This window comes from Stegostoma tigrinum, chromosome 5, assembly GCF_030684315.1.
Source record: "Stegostoma tigrinum isolate sSteTig4 chromosome 5, sSteTig4.hap1, whole genome shotgun sequence".
Classification (NCBI taxonomy): domain Eukaryota; kingdom Metazoa; phylum Chordata; class Chondrichthyes; order Orectolobiformes; family Stegostomatidae; genus Stegostoma; species Stegostoma tigrinum.
Window position 1 is genome coordinate 124,642,756 of NC_081358.1, and position 22,527 is coordinate 124,665,282.

A 22,527-nucleotide genomic window follows, 5' to 3' on the forward strand; every position below is an offset into this window, starting at 1 on the left:
ATAGTTTGGTAAGGGCAAGTAATATCTGATCAATTTGATTGAATTTTTCAAAGAGGTGGCCTGGTGTGACAATGTTTGATATAGTCTACTTGGACTAAGGTTTTTGTTAAGGCCCTGCTTGGGTGACCTATGGCAAAGGTTAGAGCCTGCAGGATCCAAGAAATATTGGCAAATTAGATCCATAATTGGTTGAGTGTCAGGAAGCAAATGGTGATGATTGAGGGATGTTTTTCTGACTGGAGGTCTGTGTCCAGTGGGGTCACACACACATCAGTGTTGGGGCCCTTGCTGTTAGTTATTTATGTAAGTGATTTAAACGTGAATGTAGGAGGGTTGATCAATAAGTTCATGGAAGATACAAAGATTGATGGAATGGTAGAAAAGAGGATAGATTCAAATGACCGGAGGATCTGGGCTAGACCAACAGGTTGGTCAATATCAGTTGCTAAAGGTGACCATGAATCCACTGGCGATTGTTGGAAAAACCCATCTGATTCACTGATGTCCTTTAGGGAAGGAAACTTCCACCCTTACCTGGTCTGGCCTACATGTGACTCCAGGCCCATAGCAATGTGGTTGACTCTTTTCTGCCATCTGGGCAATTAGGGATGGGCAATAAATGCTGCCCGACCAGCGACGCCCACATCCTGTAAATGAATAAAGGGACAACAAGGTGTGGAGCTGGATGAACACAGCAGGCCAAGCAGCATCAGAGGAGCAGGAAGGCTGACGTTTCAGGCCTAGACCCTTCTTCAGGCTTCCTGCTCCTCTGATGCTGCTTGGCCTGCTGTGTTCATCCAGCTCTACACCTTGTTATCTCAAATTCTCCAGCATCTGCAGTTCCTACTATCTAATGAATAAAGAGAATTGGAATTCAATCTGGATAAGCAAGGCAAGGGCTTACATGATGGATGGTAGGACTCTTGGAAGCACCTAGGATCAAAGGGACCTTAGTGTATATGTCCACCAGTCCCTTAACACAGTGAGATAATACAATTAAGGAGGCATATGGGATATTTGCCTTTATTGGCCAAGACATAGAGCTTCGGAGCAGGGGGGTAATGCTGGAAGTGTATCAAACGTTGGTTAGGACACAGCTAGAGTAGCATGTGCAGTTCTGGAAGGGGATGTGGTAGCACTGGAGAAGGAGCAGAGGGACATTTACCAGGACGTTGCCAGGGCTGGAGAGTTTCAGTGATGAAGAGAGATTGGACAGAGCGAGGTTGGTTTCCTCAGAGCAGAGGGGTCTGAGAGGGGACATGATTGAAATGTATAAAATTGTGAGGGACATAGATGGGGAAAATTTACTGCGTTTACTCTTTGATGGGGATATGAAAAGCCAGGGGACAGAGATTTAAGGTGAAGGGCAGGAGATTTATAGGGGATGTGAGGAGAAGCTTTTTCATCCAGGAGGTGGTGGGAATTTGGAACTTGCTGCCTGTAAGGGTGGGAGAGGCAGAAACCCTCATCTCACTGAAGAAATATTTAGATCTGCTCTTGTGATGCTAAGGCTATGGGCCAGGTGCTAGGAAATGGTATTAGAATAGTTTGATGGTTGTTATTGACCAACACAAACTCAATGGGCTGGAGGGTCTTTTTCCATGTTGCAGACCTCTATGACTCTATGGTTCTATCAAATTAAATGACAGAGCAGACTTGAAGGGTTGAATGGCCTCTCATCAGTGCTGTAGATCTCCATGACTCTATCGTATCAAATGGCAGAGCAGACTGGAAGTGCTGATTGGCCTGTTCCTATTTTTGACAGTGCATATGTTTCCAAAATGGGCTGGCACAGCTCCTTTGCATTCCAGATTCAGTTTTGTGTGGTCAGTCACTAATGGGTATTATTCCTGGCATGAACTTTCCCCCTGTCTCACGTATCGAACCAACCAATGCCAGATGAACATGCCAATACAAGGTGCTTCATGCTTCAACATTTAACCAAAACCGCATCCCCCCGCACCCCCACCCCCAGCACATTGCATTGTGTTTTCACTGAAAACCGCTGTAGAATTCTTGGATTGTGGGGAAGGGACCAGGGCTGAGAGAAATTTGCTTAAGTGAAATTTTGTCCCAGTTTTTAAAAAAATTTATATCCCACCCTCCCCCCGCCCAGCCCATCGGATTTGACCTACTCATAGGCTTCACTGCAGGGGATAAGTGAATGTATTCAGACAGCGGTGAGAGACCGGGCTTTCTAGCTAGTGCTCGGAGAGCTGTCAGTGTGTGTTGTAAACCAGACAGTGAGCATACTCCTCACTTGTGGGAGTACACAAGCTGTCTGACCTTACATTTTTTCAGTCGCTGTGCTGCAGCAGCTTTGAGATCCTCGGTGGGTAAGTGGAATGTTCACTGATTGATTTGCTCAGGCTGACCTCTCATTGACCCGTTCGCTTATACTCGCACAAGGCCCGTGGAACAAGTAATCCCGCCAACACACCCCCACCCGCCAACCCCCACCACCTCTCTGCTCCTTCTAGCTTCCGGCAGCTAATAATTGACGTAACACCAGTCCATCGCCCACCGTCACATTACAGTCCAGCTCCCAGCGATCACTGAGTAATCAAACCGAGCCGCTCCTAGCTATAGAAATAACTGCAGTTGTTCTCTGTGCTGTCAGGGGTGTTCCTTTACCAAGCCAGCCCCATTCCCTCCTCCAGCTTTCAAACAATCCGGAAATCCTTAACTATTGGCTTCTTGGGGAGCGGGTGCGAAAGAAAATTGGAGGCTGCAAGTCAACCAGCCATTACACACCCCAATAATATTAAATAAAGAGCCCGCAGGCACTGGAGATAGAGTAGAATCTGTACGATGTAGAAGTAGGCCATTTCCTTCCTTGTATCAGAGATAATAGGAATGGCAGATGCTGGAGAATCCGAGATAACAAGGTGTGGAGCTGGATGAACACAGCAGGCCAAGCAGCATCTTAGGAGCAGGAAAGCTGACGTTTCAGGCCGAAGCCCGAAAAGTCAGCTTTCCTGCTCCTGAGATGCTGCTTGGCCCGCTGTGTTCATCCAGCTCCACACTTTGTTATCTCTCATTTCTTTCCTTTATTTGTCAACAGGATGTGGACATCGCTGGCCAGGCAGCATTTATTGCCCATCCCTAAATGCACACAGGGCAGTTCAGAGTCAACCACATTGTTGTGGATCTGGAGTCACATGTAGGCCAGACCAGGTAAAGACGGCAGCTTCCTTCCCTAAATGTCATTAGTGAACCAGATGGGTTTTCCCACTAACAATCGGCAATGGATTCATGATCCCAGATATTTTTATTGAATTCAAATTCCACCATCTGCCATGGCAAGATTCAAACCCAGGTCCCCAGAATGTTGTCTAGGTCTCTGGATTAACAGTCCTGCGATAATACCACTAGGCCATTGCCTACCCCTGAGATTCAGCCCATCAAGTCCACACCAACCATCTGAAGAGCATCCCATCCAGACCCACCCCAAAAACCCTGCACTTCCCACGGCTAGATCGCCTAGCCTGCTCACTACAGGCAATTCAGCATGGTCAATCCACCCGACCTGCTCACTACAGGCAATTCAGCATGGTCAATCCACATGACCTGCTCACTACAGGCAATTCAGCATGGTCAGTCCACCCGACCTGCTCACTACAGGCAATTCAGCATGGTCAATCCACATGACCTGCTCACTACAGGCAATTCAGCATGGCCAATCCACCTAACCTGCTCACTACAGGCAATTCAGCATGGTCAGTCCACCCGACCTGCTCACTACAGGCAATTCAGCAAGGTCAATCCACCCGACCTGCTCACTACAGGCAATTCAGGGTGGTCAATCCATCTAACCTGCTCACTACAGGCAATTCAGCGTGATCAATCCACGCGACCTGCTCACTATAGGCAATTCAGCATGGTCAATCCACATGACCTGCTCACTACAGGCAATTCAGCATGGTCAATCCACATGACCTGCTCACTACAGGCAATTCAGCATGGCCAATCCACCTAACCTGCTCACTACAGGCAATTCAGCATGGTCAGTCCACCCGACCTGCTCACTACAGGCAATTCAGCATGGTCAATCCACATGACCTGCTCACTACAGGCAATTCAGCATGGCCAATCCACCTAACCTGCTCACTACAGGCAATTCAGCATGGTCAGTCCACCCGACCTGCTCACTACAGGCAATTCAGCAAGGTCAATCCACCCGACCTGCTCACTACAGGCAATTCAGGGTGGTCAATCCATCTAACCTGCTCACTACAGGCAATTCAGCATGGTCAATCCACCCGACCTGCTCACTACAGGCAATTCAGCATGGTCAATCCACCCGACCTGCTCACTACAGGCAATTCAGGGTGGTCAATCCATCTAACCTGCTCACTACAGGCAATTCAGCATGGTCAGTCCACCCGACCTGCTCACTACAGGCAATTCAGCATGGTCAATCCACCCGACCTGCTCACTACAGGCAATTCAGGGTGGTCAATCCATCTAACCTGCTCACTACAGGCAATTCAGCATGGTCAATCCACCCGACCTGCTCACTACAGGCAATTCAGCATGGTCAATCCACCCGACCTGCTCACTACAGGCAATTCAGGGTGGTCAATCCATCTAACCTGCTCACTACAGGCAATTCAGCATGGTCAATCCATCTAACCTGCTCACTACAGGCAATTCAGCATGGTCAATCCATCTAACCTGCTCACTACAGGCAATTCAGCGTGATTAATCCACGCGACCTGCTCACTATAGGCAATTCAGCATGGTCAATCCACATGACCTGCTCACTACAGGCAATTCAGCATGGTCAATCCACATGACCTGCTCACGACAGGCAATTCAGCATGGCCAATCCACCTAACCTGCTCACTACAGGCAATTCAGCATGGTCAGTCCACCCGACCTGCTCACTACAGGCAATTCAGCATGGTCAATCCACCTAACCTGCTCACTACAGGCAATTCAGCATGGCCAATCCACCTAACCTGCTCACTACAGGCAATTCAGCATGGTCAGTCCACCCGACCTGCTCACTACAGGCAATTCAGCAAGGTCAATCCACCCGACCTGCTCACTACAGGCAATTCAGGGTGGTCAATCCATCTAACCTGCTCACTACAGGCAATTCAGCATGGTCAATCCACCCGACCTGCTCACTACAGGCAATTCAGCATGGTCAATCCACCCGACCTGCTCACTACAGGCAATTCAGGGTGGTCAATCCATCTAACCTGCTCACTACAGGCAATTCAGCATGGTCAATCCATCTAACCTGCTCACTACAGGCAATTCAGCGTGATCAATCCACGCGACCTGCTCACTACAGGCAATTCAGCGTGGTCAATCCACGCGACCTGCTCACTACAGGAAATTCAGCATGGTCAATCCACCCGACCTGCTCACTACAGGCAATTCAGCATGGTCATCCACCCGGCCAGCTCACTACAGGCAATTCAGCATCGTCAATCCACCCGACCTGCTCACTACAGGCAATTCAGAGTGATCAATCCACGCGACCTGCTCACTACAGGCAATTCAGCATGGTCAATCCACGTGACCTGCTCACTACAGGCAATTCAGCATGGTCAATCCACCTAACCTGCTCACTACAGGCAATTCAGCATGGTCAATCCACATGACCTGCTCACTACAGGCAATTCAGCATGGTCAATCCACCCAAACTGCTCACTACAGGCAATTCAGCATGGTCAATCCACATGACCTGCTCACTACAGGCGATTCAGCATGGTCAATCCATCTAACCTGCTCATTACAGGCAATTCAGCGTGATCAATCCACCCGACCTGCTCACTACGGGCAATTCAGCATGGTCAATCCACCCGTCCTGCTCACTACAGGCAATTCAGCATGGTCAATCCACCCAACCTGCTCACTACAGGCAATTCAGCATGGTTAATCCACCTAACCTGCTCACTACAGGCAATTCAGCATGGTCAATCCACCCAACCTGCTCACTACAGGCATCTCAGCGTGATCAATCCACCCAACCTGCTCAATACAGGCAATTCAGCATGGTCAATCCAACTAGCCTGCTTACTACAGGCAATTCAGCATGGTCAATCCACCCAACCTGCTCACTACAGGCAATTCAGCATGATCAATCCACCCAACCTGCTCACTACAGGCAATTCAGCATGGTCAATCCACCCGACCTGCTCACTACAGGCAACTCAGCGTGATCAATCCACCCAACCTGCTCAATACAGGCAATTCAGCATGGTCAATCCAACTAGCCTGCTTACTACAGGCAATTCAGCATGGTCAATCCACCCAACCTGCTCACTACAGGCAATTCAGCGTGATCAATCCACCCGACCTGCTCACTACAGGCAATTCAGGGTGGTCAATCCACCTAACCTGCTCACTACAGGCAATTCAGCATGGTCAATCCATCTAACCTGCTCACTACAGGCAATTCAGCATGATCAATCCATGCGACCTGCTCACTACTGGCAATTCAGCATGGTCAATCCACGCGACCTACTCACTACAGGCAATTCAGCATGGTCAATCCACGCGACCTGCTCACTACAGGCAATTCAGCATGGTCAATCCACCCAACCTGCTCACTACAGGCAACTCAGCGTGATATATCCACCCAACCTGCTCACTACAGGCAATTCAGCATGGTCAATCCACCCAACGTCCTCACTACAGGCAATTCAGCGTGATCAATCCACCCAACCTGCTCACTACAGGCAATTCAGCATGGTCAATCCACCCGACCTGCTCACTACAGACAATTCAGCGTGATCAATCCACCCAACCTGCTCACTACAGGCAATTCAGCATGGTCAATCCACCCGACCTGCTCACTACAGGCAATTCAGCATGGTCAATCCACCCGACCTGCTCACTACAGGCAATTCAGGGTGGTCAATCCATCTAACCTGCTCACTACAGGCAATTCAGCATGGTCAATCCATCTAACCTGCTCACTACAGGCAATTCAGCATGGTCAATCCATCTAACCTGCTCACTACAGGCAATTCAGCGTGATCAATCCACGCGACCTGCTCACTATAGGCAATTCAGCGTGGTCAATCCACATGACCTGCTCACTACAGGCAATTCAGCATGGTCAATCCACATGACCTGCTCACTACAGGCAATTCAGCATGGCCAATCCACCTAACCTGCTCACTACAGGCAATTCAGCATGGTCAGTCCACCCGACCTGCTCACTACAGGCAATTCAGCATGGTCAATCCACCTAACCTGCTCACTACAGGCAATTCAGCATGGCCAATCCACCTAACCTGCTCACTACAGGCAATTCAGCATGGTCAGTCCACCCGACCTGCTCACTACAGGCAATTCAGCAAGGTCAATCCACCCGACCTGCTCACTACAGGCAATTCAGGGTGGTCAATCCATCTAACCTGCTCACTACAGGCAATTCAGCATGGTCAATCCACCCAACCTGCTCACTACAGGCAATTCAGCATGGTCAATCCACCCGACCTGCTCACTACAGGCAATTCAGGGTGGTCAATCCATCTAACCTGCTCACTACAGGCAATTCAGCATGGTCAATCCATCTAACCTGCTCACTACAGGCAATTCAGCGTGATCAATCCACGCAACCTGCTCACTACAGGCAATTCAGCGTGGTCAATCCACGCGACCTGCTCACTACAGGAAATTCAGCATGGTCAATCCACCCGACCTGCTCACTACAGGCAATTCAGCATGGTCATCCACCCGGCCAGCTCACTACAGGCAATTCAGCATCGTCAATCCACCCGACCTGCTCACTACAGGCAATTCAGAGTGATCAATCCACGCGACCTGCTCACTACAGGCAATTCAGCATGGTCAATCCACGTGACCTGCTCACTACAGGCAATTCAGCATGGTCAATCCACCTAACCTGCTCACTACAGGCAATTCAGCATGGTCAATCCACATGACCTGCTCACTACAGGCAATTCAGCATGGTCAATCCACCCAAACTGCTCACTACAGGCAATTCAGCATGGTCAATCCACATGACCTGCTCACTACAGGCGATTCAGCATGGTCAATCCATCTAACCTGCTCATTACAGGCAATTCAGCGTGATCAATCCACCCGACCTGCTCACTACGGGCAATTCAGCATGGTCAATCCACCCGTCCTGCTCACTACAGGCAATTCAGCATGGTCAATCCACCCAACCTGCTCACTACAGGCAATTCAGCATGGTTAATCCACCTAACCTGCTCACTACAGGCAATTCAGCATGGTCAATCCACCCAACCTGCTCACTACAGGCATCTCAGCGTGATCAATCCACCCAACCTGCTCAATACAGGCAATTCAGCATGGTCAATCCAACTAGCCTGCTTACTACAGGCAATTCAGCATGGTCAATCCACCCAACCTGCTCACTACAGGCAATTCAGCATGATCAATCCACCCAACCTGCTCACTACAGGCAATTCAGCATGGTCAATCCACCCGACCTGCTCACTACAGGCAACTCAGCGTGATCAATCCACCCAACCTGCTCAATACAGGCAATTCAGCATGGTCAATCCAACTAGCCTGCTTACTACAGGCAATTCAGCATGGTCAATCCACCCAGCCTGCTCACTACAGGCAATTCAGCGTGATCAATCCACCCGACCTGCTCACTACAGGCAATTCAGGGTGGTCAATCCACCTAACCTGCTCACTACAGGCAATTCAGCATGGTCAATCCATCTAACCTGCTCACTACAGGCAATTCAGCGTGATCAATCCATGCGACCTGCTCACTACTGGCAATTCAGCATGGTCAATCCACGCGACCTACTCACTACAGGCAATTCAGCATGGTCAATCCACGCGACCTGCTCACTACAGGCAATTCAGCATGGTCAATCCACCCAACCTGCTCACTACAGGCAACTCAGCGTGATATATCCACCCAACCTGCTCACTACAGGCAATTCAGCATGGTCAATCCACCCAACGTCCTCACTACAGGCAATTCAGCGTGATCAATCCACCCAACCTGCTCACTACAGGCAATTCAGCATGGTCAATCCACCCGACCTGCTCACTACAGACAATTCAGCGTGATCAATCCACCCAACCTGCTCACTACAGGCAATTCAGCATGGTCAATCCACCCGACCTGCTCACTACAGGCAATTCAGCATGGTCAATCCACATGACCTGCTCACTACAGGCATTTCAGCATGGTCAATCCACCTAACCTGCACACTACAGGCCGTTCAGCATGGTCAATCCGCCCAACCTACTCACTACAGGCAATTCAGCTTGGTCAATCGATCTAACCTGCTCACTACAGGCAATTCAGCATGGTCAATCCATCTAACCTGCTCACTACAGGCAATTCAGCATGGTCAGTCCACCCGACCTGCTCACTACAGGCAATTCAGTATGGTCAGTCCACCCGACCTGCTCACTACAGGCAATTCAGGGTGGTCAATCCATCTAACCTGCTCACTACAGGCAATTCAGCATGGTCAGTCCACCCGACCTGCTCACTATAGGCAATTCAGCATGGTCAATCCACCCGACCTGCTCACTACAGGCAATTCAGCATGGTCAGTCCACCCGACCTGCTCACTATAGGCTATTCAGCATGGTCAATCCACCCAACCTGCTCACTATAGGCAATTCAGCATGGTCAATCCACATGACCTGCTCACTATAGGCTATTCAGCATGGTCAATCCACCCAACCTGCTCACTATAGGCAATTCAGCATGGTCAATCCACATGACCTGCTCACTACAGGCAATTCAGCATGGCCAATCCACCTAACCTGCTCACTACAGGCAATTCAGCATGGTCAGTCCACCCGACCTGCTCACTACAGGCAATTCAGCATGGTCAATCCACATGACCTGCTCACTACAGGCAATTCAGCATGGCCAATCCACCTAACCTGCTCACTACAGGCAATTCAGCATGGTCAGTCCACCCGACCTGCTCACTACAGGCAATTCAGCAAGGTCAATCCACCCGACCTGCTCACTACAGGCAATTCAGGGTGGTCAATCCATCTAACCTGCTCACTACAGGCAATTCAGCATGGTCAATCCACCCGACCTGCTCACTACAGGCAATTCAGCATGGTCAATCCACCCGACCTGCTCACTACAGGCAATTCAGGGTGGTCAATCCATCTAACCTGCTCACTACAGGCAATTCAGCATGGTCAATCCATCTAACCTGCTCACTACAGGCAATTCAGCATGGTCAATCCATCTAACCTGCTCACTACAGGCAATTCAGCGTGATCAATCCACATGACCTGCTCACTATAGGCAATTCAGCATGGTCAATCCACATGACCTGCTCACTACAGGCAATTCAGCATGGTCAATCCACATGACCTGCTCACTACAGGCAATTCAGCATGGTCAATCCACATGACCTGCTCACTACAGGCAATTCAGCATGGTCAGTCCACCCGACCTGCTCACTACAGGCAATTCAGCATGGTCAATCCACATGACCTGCTCACTACAGGCAATTCAGCATGGCCAATCCACCTAACCTGCTCACTACAGGCAATTCAGCATGGTCAGTCCACCCGACCTGCTCACTACAGGCAATTCAGCAAGGTCAATCCACCCGACCTGCTCACTACAGGCAATTCAGGGTGGTCAATCCATCTAACCTGCTCACTACAGGCAATTCAGCATGGTCAATCCACCCGACCTGCTCACTACAGGCAATTCAGCATGGTCAATCCACCCGACCTGCTCACTACAGGCAATTCAGGGTGGTCAATCCATCTAACCTGCTCACTACAGGCAATTCAGCATGGTCAGTCCACCCGACCTGCTCACTACAGGCAATTCAGCAAGGTCAATCCACCCGACCTGCTCACTACAGGCAATTCAGGGTGGTCAATCCATCTAACCTGCTCACTACAGGCAATTCAGCATGGTCAATCCACCCGACCTGCTCACTACAGGCAATTCAGCATGGTCAATCCACCCGACCTGCTCACTACAGGCAATTCAGGGTGGTCAACCCATCTAACCTGCTCACTACAGGCAATTCAGCATGGTCAATCCATCTAAACTGCTCACTACAGGCAATTCAGCATGGTCAATCCATCTAACCTGCTCACTACAGGCAATTCAGCGTGATCAATCCACGCGACCTGCTCACTATAGGCAATTCAGCATGGTCAATCCACATGACCTGCTCACTACAGGCAATTCAGCATGGTCAATCCACATGACCTGCTCACTACAGGCAATTCAGCATGGCCAATCCACCTAACCTGCTCACTACAGGCAATTCAGCATGGTCAGTCCACCCGACCTGCTCACTACAGGCAATTCAGCATGGTCAATCCACCTAACCTGCTCACTACAGGCAATTCAGCATGGCCAATCCACCTAACCTGCTCACTACAGGCAATTCAGCATGGTCAGTCCACCCGACCTGCTCACTACAGGCAATTCAGCAAGGTCAATCCACCCGACCTGCTCACTACAGGCAATTCAGGGTGGTCAATCCATCTAACCTGCTCACTACAGGCAATTCAGCATGGTCAATCCACCCGACCTGCTCACTACAGGCAATTCAGCATGGTCAATCCACCCGACCTGCTCACTACAGGCAATTCAGGGTGGTCAATCCATCTAACCTGCTCACTACAGGCAATTCAGCATGGTCAATCCATCTAACCTGCTCACTACAGGCAATTCAGCGTGATCAATCCACGCGACCTGCTCACTACAGGCAATTCAGCGTGGTCAATCCACGCGACCTGCTCACTACAGGAAATTCAGCATGGTCAATCCACCCGACCTGCTCACTACAGGCAATTCAGCATGGTCATCCACCCGGCCAGCTCACTACAGGCAATTCAGCATCGTCAATCCACCCGACCTGCTCACTACAGGCAATTCAGAGTGATCAATCCACGCGACCTGCTCACTACAGGCAATTCAGCATGGTCAATCCACGTGACCTGCTCACTACAGGCAATTCAGCATGGTCAATCCACCTAACCTGCTCACTACAGGCAATTCAGCATGGTCAATCCACATGACCTGCTCACTACAGGCAATTCAGCATGGTCAATCCACCCAAACTGCTCACTACAGGCAATTCAGCATGGTCAATCCACATGACCTGCTCACTACAGGCGATTCAGCATGGTCAATCCATCTAACCTGCTCATTACAGGCAATTCAGCGTGATCAATCCACCCGACCTGCTCACTACGGGCAATTCAGCATGGTCAATCCACCCGTCCTGCTCACTACAGGCAATTCAGCATGGTCAATCCACCCAACCTGCTCACTACAGGCAATTCAGCATGGTTAATCCACCTAACCTGCTCACTACAGGCAATTCAGCATGGTCAATCCACCCAACCTGCTCACTACAGGCATCTCAGCGTGATCAATCCACCCAACCTGCTCAATACAGGCAATTCAGCATGGTCAATCCAACTAGCCTGCTTACTACAGGCAATTCAGCATGGTCAATCCACCCAACCTGCTCACTACAGGCAATTCAGCATGATCAATCCACCCAACCTGCTCACTACAGGCAATTCAGCATGGTCAATCCACCCGACCTGCTCACTACAGGCAACTCAGCGTGATCAATCCACCCAACCTGCTCAATACAGGCAATTCAGCATGGTCAATCCAACTAGCCTGCTTACTACAGGCAATTCAGCATGGTCAATCCACCCAACCTGCTCACTACAGGCAATTCAGCGTGATCAATCCACCCGACCTGCTCACTACAGGCAATTCAGGGTGGTCAATCCACCTAACCTGCTCACTACAGGCAATTCAGCATGGTCAATCCATCTAACCTGCTCACTACAGGCAATTCAGCGTGATCAATCCATGCGACCTGCTCACTACTGGCAATTCAGCATGGTCAATCCACGCGACCTACTCACTACAGGCAATTCAGCATGGTCAATCCAAGCGACCTGCTCACTACAGGCAATTCAGCATGGTCAATCCACCCAACCTGCTCACTACAGGCAACTCAGCGTGATATATCCACCCAACCTGCTCACTACAGGCAATTCAGCATGGTCAATCCACCCAACGTCCTCACTACAGGCAATTCAGCGTGATCAATCCACCCAACCTGCTCACTACAGGCAATTCAGCATGGTCAATCCACCCGACCTGCTCACTACAGACAATTCAGCGTGATCAATCCACCCAACCTGCTCACTACAGGCAATTCAGCATGGTCAATCCACCCGACCTGCTCACTACAGGCAATTCAGCATGGTCAATCCACCCAACCTGCTCACCACAGGCAATTCAGCATGGTCAATCCACCCGACCTGCTCACTACAGGCAATTCAGCATGGTCAATCCACCCAAACTGCTCACTACAGGCAATTCAGCATGGTCAATCCACATGACCGGCTCACTACAGGCATTTCAGCATGGTCAATCCACCTAACCTGCACACTACAGGCCGTTCAGCATGGTCAATCCGCCCAACCTACTCACTACAGGCAATTCAGCTTGGTCAATCGATCTAACCTGCTCACTACAGGCAATTCAGCATGGTCAATCCATCTAACCTGCTCACTACAGGCAATTCAGCATGGTCAGTCCACCCGACCTGCTCACTACAGGCAATTCAGTATGGTCAGTCCACCCGACCTGCTCACTACAGGCAATTCAGGGTGGTCAATCCATCTAACCTGCTCACTACAGGCAATTCAGCATGGTCAGTCCACCCGACCTGCTCACTATAGGCAATTCAGCATGGTCAATCCACCCGACCTGCTCACTACAGGCAATTCAGCATGGTCAGTCCACCCGACCTGCTCACTATAGGCTATTCAGCATGGTCAATCCACCCAACCTGCTCACTATAGGCAATTCAGCATGGTCAATCCACCCAACCTGCTCACTACAGGCAATTCAGCATGGTCAATCCACCCGACCTGTTCACTACAGGCAATTCAGCATGGTCAATCCACCTAACCTGCTCACTACAGGCAATTCAGCATGGTCAATCCACCCGACCTGCTCACTACAGGCAATTCAGCATGGTCAATCCACCTAACCTGCTCACTACAGGCAATTCAGCATGGTCAATCCACCTAACCTGCTCACTACAGGCAATTCAGCATGGTCAATCCACCTAACCTGCTCACTACAGGCAATTCAGCATGGTCAGTCCACCCGACCTGCTCACTACAGGCAATTCAGTATGGTCAGTCCACCCGACCTGCTCACTACAGGCAATTCAGGGTGGTCAATCCATCTAACCTGCTCACTACAGGCAATTCAGCATGGTCAGTCCACCCGACCTGCTCACTATAGGCAATTCAGCATGGTCAATCCACCCGACCTGCTCACTACAGGCAATTCAGCATGGTCAGTCCACCCGACCTGCTCACTATAGGCTATTCAGCATGGTCAATCCACCCAACCTGCTCACTATAGGCAATTCAGCATGGTCAATCCACCCAACCTGCTCACTACAGGCAATTCAGCATGGTCAATCCACCTAACCTGCTCGCTACAGGCAATTCAGCATGGTCAATCCACCTAACCTGCTCACTACAGGCAATTCAGCATGGTGAGTCCACCCGACCTGCTCACTATAGGCAATTCAGCATGGTCAATCCACCCGACCTGTTCACTACAGGCAATTCAGCATGGTCAATCCACCTAACCTGCTCACTACAGGCAATTCAGCATGGTCAATCCACCCGACCTGCTCACTACAGGCAATTCAGCATGGTCAATCCACCTAACCTGCTCACTACAGGCAATTCAGCATGGTCAATCCACCTAACCTGCTCACTACAGGCAATTCAGCATGGTCAATCCACCTAACCTGCTCACTACAGGCAATTCAGCATGGTCAATCCACCTAACCTGCTCACTACAGGCAATTCAGCATGGTCAGTCCACCCGACCTGCTCACTATAGGCAATTCAGCATGGTCAATCCACCCGACCTGCTCACTACAGGCAATTCAGCATGGTCAATCCACCCGACCTGCTCACTACAGGCAATTCAGCATGGTCAATCCACCCGACCTGCTCACTACAGGCAATTCAGCATGGTCAATCCACCTAACCTGCTCACTACAGGCAATTCAGCATGGTCAATCCACCTAACCTGCTCACTACAGGCAATTCAGCATGGTCAATCCACATGACCTGCTCACTACAGGCAATTCAGCATGGTCAATCCACCTAGTCTGCTCATCTTTGGACTGTGGGAGAGCACCCAGAGCAAACCCATACAGACAAGGGGAGAATGCACAAACTCCCCACAGACAGTCATCCGAGGATGGAGTTGCACCCAGGTCCTTGGCGCTGTGAGGCAGCATTGCTAACCACTGAGCCACCACGCCACCTCTAAAACAAACATAGAGAAACTCCGCAGCTCTGGCAGCATCTGTGGAGAGTGAAGCTTGTTAATGTCTCGAGCCCAGTGACCCTTCTTCAGATCATTACACACCTCACCTAGTTATCCCGGTAGCCCTCCTGAGGAAGTTCCATTTCAAACCCCCCACTATCCACTCACTCCCAACATCCCATACTGTCAGCTGTAAATGTTCTATACACTTCACTCCTTCCACAGCTGCCCCATGACCCAACAAGGTCAACAGGGCTGTTTTTGTTGTTGCCGTTTCTAGTGCCTAAGTCAATGCCAAGTTGTCTGTCCACTTTCATTCCTTTATTTTAGACTTTGTGGCAATTGTTCTGTTTTATTCACTTATGGGACCTGGGATTCACTGCCTGGACCAGCATTTAATGCCCCATCCCTTGTTGACCCTTGAGAAGGTGAAGATGACTTGCCTTCTTGAACTGCTGAAGTCCATGTGCTGTAGGTTGACCCACAATGCCCTTAGGGAGGGAATTCCAGGATTTTGACCCAGTGACACTGAAGGAACAGCAATATATTTCCAAGTCAGGATGGTGAGTGGCTTGGAGGGGAACTTGCAGGGGGTGGTGTTCCCATGTATCTGCTGCCCTTGTCCTTCTAGATGGAAGTGGTCGTGGGTTTGGAAGGTGCTGCCTGAGGATCTTTGGTGAGTTTCTGCAGTGCATCTTGTAGATAGTACACACTGCTGTTACTGAGTGTCGGTGGTGGAGGGAGTGTGATGCTTGTGGATGTGGTGCCAATCAAGCGGCTGCTTTGTCCTGGATGGTGTTTCAGCTTCTTGAGTGTTGTTGGGGCTGCACCCATCCAGGCAGTTGGGGAGTATTCCATCACACTCCTGGCTTGTGTATTGTAGATGGTGGGCAGGCTTTGGGGAGTCAGGAAGTGAGTTACTGACTGCAGTATTCCCAGCCAATGACCCATTCTTGTAGCCACAGTGTTAATGTGGTGAGCCCAGTCAAGTTTCTGGTCAATCACAAGCCCCAGGCTGTTGATAGTGATGAATTCAGTGATGGTAGCACTGTTAGTTGGCAAGAACAATAGTTAGATAATCTCTTATTGGAAATGGTCATTTTTGTGATGCAAATGCTACTTGCTACTTGTCAGCCTAAGCGGACGAGGGGGCAGATTCCTTCCCTGAAGGACATTCGTGAACAAGATGGGATTTTTCTGACAATTGACAATGGATTCATGATCATCATTAGATCCTTAATTCCAGAATTATTTTGTTGAATTGGAATTGCACCATCTATCATGGTAGGATTTGAATTCAGGTCCCAAATCCATTGATGGGTGTCTCTGGATTTATACCACTGGACTATTGCCTTCTCTAAGCAGCCTACTTGTGATTTCCCTCAATGACAAGGCAAAACAGAGGAGAAGACATTTAACTCTGGCTACATGACCAAAGTGCTAAAAACACAAGCTGAGGCTGGGCTGCTATGAGTATCAACGCGAAGTCTAAGGGAGAGAGTGGGTAACCCTGGAGTGCTGCCTGGCCCGAGCCATGAGCTGGGTGCCTTCCAATGTGCAATCCCAAAGACAGGATTGAAGTGAGGAACCATTCTGTAGATGGCCCAGAGATTTAACATGAAGGTGCGATGTGGCTGGTTTATGCCTGATGCCAATGTGCAAAGATGTGGTGTGTTTGAGATCACTGCCTATGGTGCGTGCCCTGGGATGCTTCTGGTGGGTATCCAAGGTGGAAGCCCAAGGGATAAGTGGTAAGGCACCAGGTGTCCACTCAGATTTTCCTGTCGGGATTTGTCAGTGTCTAGTTCCTACCCTGCAGATGGGAGAACAGGAGAGTGCATATGAATGAGTTGAGATTATTGCTAATACAACAAAACCTCATTAATAGTTTTCTCACACTCACAAATGAGAATCTCATCTTGACATTCAGAACTCGGTTGGAAACTGTAACTTCTCAGTCTCCACATCCAGAAGGGACTCACTGATTGCTTTTCTCGCAGAATCCCTACAGCATGGAAGGAGTCCATTTGGCCCATTGAGTCTGCACCACCCCTTCAAAGAGGATCCCACCCAGACCCATTCCATCCCTGTAGCCCTGCATTTCCCATGGCTAACCCACCCAGCTTGCACATCCTTGTTCACTATTGGCTATTTAGCATGGCCAAGCCATCCTAAACTGCACACCTTTGGAGTGTGGGAGGAAACCCAACATGGGGAGAATATGCAAACTCTATACAGACAGACGCCCAAGAGTGGAATCAAACCCAGGTCCCTGGAGCTGTGAGGCAGCAGTGCGAACCACTGAGCCACCATGCTGCTATTTCCCACTACCATCTATGCTGTTGGGGTGGCATTGGCAGACTCTGTACTCTATAACCGGGGGAAATGTGCACATCAATTGGAATAAAGACTGGAATATATAACAGTAACAACACTTGCCTCTGAATCTCACCGACCACATTCCTTTAGAATTTAATTTTAGCTGTCCTATGAAATTATTCTTATTTCCAGGTCAGAGAATAAATCTTTTTGACAGACACTATTATATTCTAGGGTATACTGTTGATGAAAATAGATTCGAATGCCTCACATATTCATTTGATATTCCCTATTGCAAAACTTTAACGAACAGCATTAACCCAATTTTTAAATTTGGCCCTGGGACATTCTATCAAAATTCCAGTGACAGATTCAATTTTAATCGGTTCCATACATAGCAACAGCACAATGGGGAGAAGGGGTTTTTTTGCACAATGTCTGGTCAGTGTCTGGAATGCAATGCCTGAGCATGCAGTGGAGGGAGAATCCATCGGAACTTTTGGAGGAGAATTAAATAATTCTTGGAAACTACAACAATGGGCTGAATGGTCTTCAATGGTTTATGGTGTTAATTGGCAGGGCTATGGGGGAGGGAAAGGTGAGTTACTCTTGCATAGAGCTTTATAAGGTTTGTTTTTTGATTTGATTTAATATTGTCACGTACTGAGATACAGTGACAAGTGCTGTTTTACATGCTATGCAGGTAGACTGCACCCTATGTAAGTACATCAGGGTAATAGAACAGAATGCACAACACAGTGTTACATTGACTGAGAATGTACAGACAAAGATCAGCTCTCGTATAAGAGAGGTTCATTCATAAATCCGATAACAGCAGGGAAGAAGCTGTTCTCAAATCTGTGCATATGTGCTTTCAATTATTTGAATCTCCTGCCTGACGGAAGAGGGTGGAATAGAGTATAACTGGGGTCGAGGGGGTCTTTGACGATGTTGGCTGCCTTCCTGAGGCAGTGGGAAGTATAGATGGAGCCAGTGGATGGAAGGCTGGTTTTGTGTGATGGATTGGGTTGTGTTTCTCTGGAATTATTGTGGTGTTGGGTAGAACAATTGCCATGCCAAGCTCTGATGCATCTGGGTAGGATGCTTTCTATGGTGCATCGATAAAAGTTGGTGAGAGTCCTTGTGGACATGTCATTCTGTTCTATTACCCTGATGTACTTACATAGGGTGCGATCTACCTGTACAGCATGCAAAACAGTACCTGTCACTGTATCACAGTATGTGACAATAATAAATCAAATCAAAAACCAAACCTTATAAAACTCTATGCAAGAGCAACTCGCCTTTCCCTCCCCCATAGCCCTGCCAATCCATTAGCTTCCTGAGGAAGTAGAGACTTTGCTGTGCTTTCTTGATTGTAGCACAACACGGGTGGACCAGGACAGGTTGTTGGTGACATTTCCTTCTGGGAACTTGATGCTCTCGACCACCTCTTCCTCAGCCCCCTTGATACAGACAGGATGTTGTGGGCCATTAGGCTTCCTGCACTGGCACTGTTCTGGGATGCAAGTTGTAGGCCTCCTTTCAGAGGGATTTCTCACCCTCCAAACAACCACATCAACACAGTCAAAACCAACAGTCCACTACCTGGAAGCTTGACCTTTGAAGTTTTGGCAAAGATTTGTAGCTCGGGTTATGGGTGAAGTTGTTGACTTGCTCACAGAGCTGGCTTGTTTTTGTTCAGACGTTTCGTCACCATGCTGGGAGATATCATCAGTGGAGCCTCTGATGAAGTCAGGTTATTCTACTCCACTTGGAAGTTATGCTGTCCGGTCTGTTTTGGTGATTGTGTCATTTCTAGTTTGATCTGTTTGGGTTTATATATGGTGTCCAATTCCATATGTTTGTTGATTGAAGTATGGGTGGAGAACTGAGCCTCTCGGAATTCCAGTACATGTCTACGTTTGGCTTGGTCTAGTATGGTTACTTTGTCCCAGTTAAACTGATGGCCTCCTTGTCTGAATGTACTGATACTAAGGAGAGTTATTGTGCCATTTTGCTGCTAGCTGATATTCATGTATTCTGGTGGCTAGTTTCCTTCCTGTCTGTCCAATGTAATGTTTGTGGCAGTCATTGCATGGTATTTTTTTAAACAATGTTCATTCTGCATTTTTTGGGAATGGGGTAAGCTGGCCTCTTCCTGAAATCCATTGAACCAACAGCTCTTCCCTTGTCACTCCTGTACTCGCTGACCTGCAGCAGCTCCCAGGCCCAGCAACACCTCCGCTTGCAACTTATGACCCCTGTTTAAAAATCTAACCATGCCCTCACTGAGAGCCCCCACCCACTCGCAGCACCTCCTCCATGCCCAGGACCCCATGTGACATTCTCCATTTCCAGTGGCACGACTATCTGGTCCTTGATGAGAACGGAAATCCCATAGCCCTGGATATTCATTGGCAATGCATTCACTATGTTTCCATTTTAATGTTCTCTCAACTCACTTGAGAACTAATCTTCACCAGACTGAAACATTCCTTCGTGATTCGGTCATGATTGCTGTTGCTAATTCTGAGATCTTGATGTGTGCAAATTTGTAACCAATTATGGCCTTGAGACCTCCAGAGGTCGTGAAAGGTGTTCCATAAATGCAAGTCTTTCCTTCTGTCGACCAAGCAGCATCTTAGGAGCAGAAAGGCTGATGTTTCGGGCCTAGAAGGGCCTGAGATGCTGCTTGGCCTGCTGTGTTGTTCCAGCTCCACACTTTGTTATCTTATGATGAGCTGAGTGGCCTCTTTTGAAGTTGTGTTGTTCTCCATGTCTACATCCATCTCCTGCAGTGTTCAATAGTTACTCAACCAGGGAGGCAGCGCTCTAGTGGTAATGTCACAGCAACTAACGTGTTTGCTTCCACGGTTTGTGACAATTCCTGCTGCAAACTGTTAATGAACAGCATTAACTCATTTTTTTTTAAAACTTGGCCCTGTAGGATTCTATTGAAATCCCTCTGGCAACTTTTGCGTCAATAAGTTTCGATGCGAGGTAGAAGTTTTTTCTTACGCAGAGTGTGGTCGGTGTTTGGAATGCCTGAGAGTAAAGCCATTTACAACTCAGTGATACAATTTTACAAGAATTGTTCCAGGAGTGAGAAACTTCAATTGTGAGGATAGATTGGGAAGTCGGGAAATTGGAGCGGGAAATGGGACAGGAGAGCTGAGAGAGGTTTTCAATATCATGAGGACGCTGGACAGATTCTATACAGAGAAGCTGTTCCTGCTCTTAAAAGAAACAAGATTGAGGGAAGCACAGATTTAAAGGAACATGCAAACAAAGCAAGGATGAAGTGAGGAAAATCTTTTACACCCAGGGCGTACTTAGAGTCTGAAATGTGGTGGGGGCAGCTTCAATTGACGCATTCAAGAGGGGCATTGCATGGTAACTTGGATAGAAATGGTGAGCAGGTATATAGGGAAAAGGCAGGAGAGTGGCCCGAGGGGATAGAATTGGTATAGACACAATGGACTGAATGGCCTCTCTTTGCACTGTAACAGTTCTGTGATTCTGCAATATCCTGAGCAAAATATTTATCCCAGTTGTCAGGGCTCACCACGGCCTCACTGTTTACCTGTTTTTGTCACTTCCTCCAGCCTATGTCCCACCCTGACCTACACATTAGCAGTAACTGCCCAAGTGGGCATTCTCAGTGAGGGGAAGCACTGCCGTCACTTCACTACTTAGCTCACAAATACAGTGTGGGGCGGGGAGAGGGTTTGGTGGTGGGGGCTGTGGTCAACTAATTTTAGTGGCAGTGTAACGCCACGTCATTAGGGCGTAAATTCCACAACCGTGGTTCAAGAAGATGGTCCAACAGCACGTTCTCAATGCAGTTAGAGCTCGGCAATATAACTAACTTTGCCAATGTACTGCTAGTTCTGATCTGGTTACAAGATTGTAAATTGACACAGTGTGGCTGGAAATGTAAAGACCAGTGGATCAGATTGAGGTATAAAAATTACTAAAGGAGACTGATAAGGTGGACGTTGAACAGATGTTCACGCCTGTGGGAGAGTCTTGAACAAAAGGTCATAGATATAGAGGAAGAGGAAGTGTGTTCAAAACTGAGATATGCACAGACTATTTCTCTCAGAGGATTATGAATCTGAAAAATTCACTGCACTGAGTGCAGCAGGGACAGGATCAATCAGCAGAATGGAGAAGGAAATGGATATGTTTCTGATGAAAAGCAAGATAAAGAGCTCTGGGGAGCAAGCAGGAGAGTGAAGCTGAGACCAGGATAAGATCAGCCGTAAAAATAGCAATTGCTGGAAAAGCTCAACAGGTCTGGCAGCATCCGTGGAAAAAAAAAGTTAGAATTAATGTTTCGGAACTGAGGATGGGTCTGAGGAAGGATCACTGGACCCAAAACGTTAACCCTAATTTTTTTCTCTTCAAAGAAGCTGCCAGACCTGCTAAGCTTTTCCAGCAACTTCTGTTTTTGCTCCTGATTTACAGCATCTACAGTTCTTTCACTTTTTTAAAAGATTAGCTATGATCATGTTAAATTGTAAAGAGGGCTCAAAGGGCTGAATTACCCATCCAGTTCCTAATTCCCGTGTTTATTTTTCTGGACTGTGGACTAAAGAATAGAAAAAGTAAATCAAGGGCTTGACAAAAACAGTTGATGGAATTGATTAAAAACCCAAAGAACTGCGGATGCTGTAAATCAGGAACAAAAACAAAGTTTCTGGAAAAGCTCAGCAGGTCTGGCAGCATCGGTGGAGGAGAAAACAGAGGAACAGTTCTGAGGAAGGGTCACCAGACCCGAAACGTTAACTCTGTTTTCTCCTCCACAGATGCTGCCAGCCCTGCTGAGCTTTTCCAGTAACTTTATGATGGAATTGATTGTCTGTTGTATC

At 48.5% G+C, this 22,527-nt stretch overlaps 1 protein-coding gene across 1 annotated transcript in view; it reads left to right on the forward strand.

Moving 5' to 3' along the window:
• Window positions 1-2,257: 2,257 nt before the first annotated feature.
• LOC125451819 (carbohydrate sulfotransferase 9-like) overlaps window positions 2,258-22,527 on the forward strand; it is a 181,763-nt gene continuing 161,493 nt past the window's right edge. Inside the window, exon 1 of the mRNA XM_048529440.2 lies at window positions 2,258-2,336. The gene's annotated coding sequence lies outside the window, so the exon portion shown is untranslated. The remainder of the gene's footprint in view (window positions 2,337-22,527) is intronic.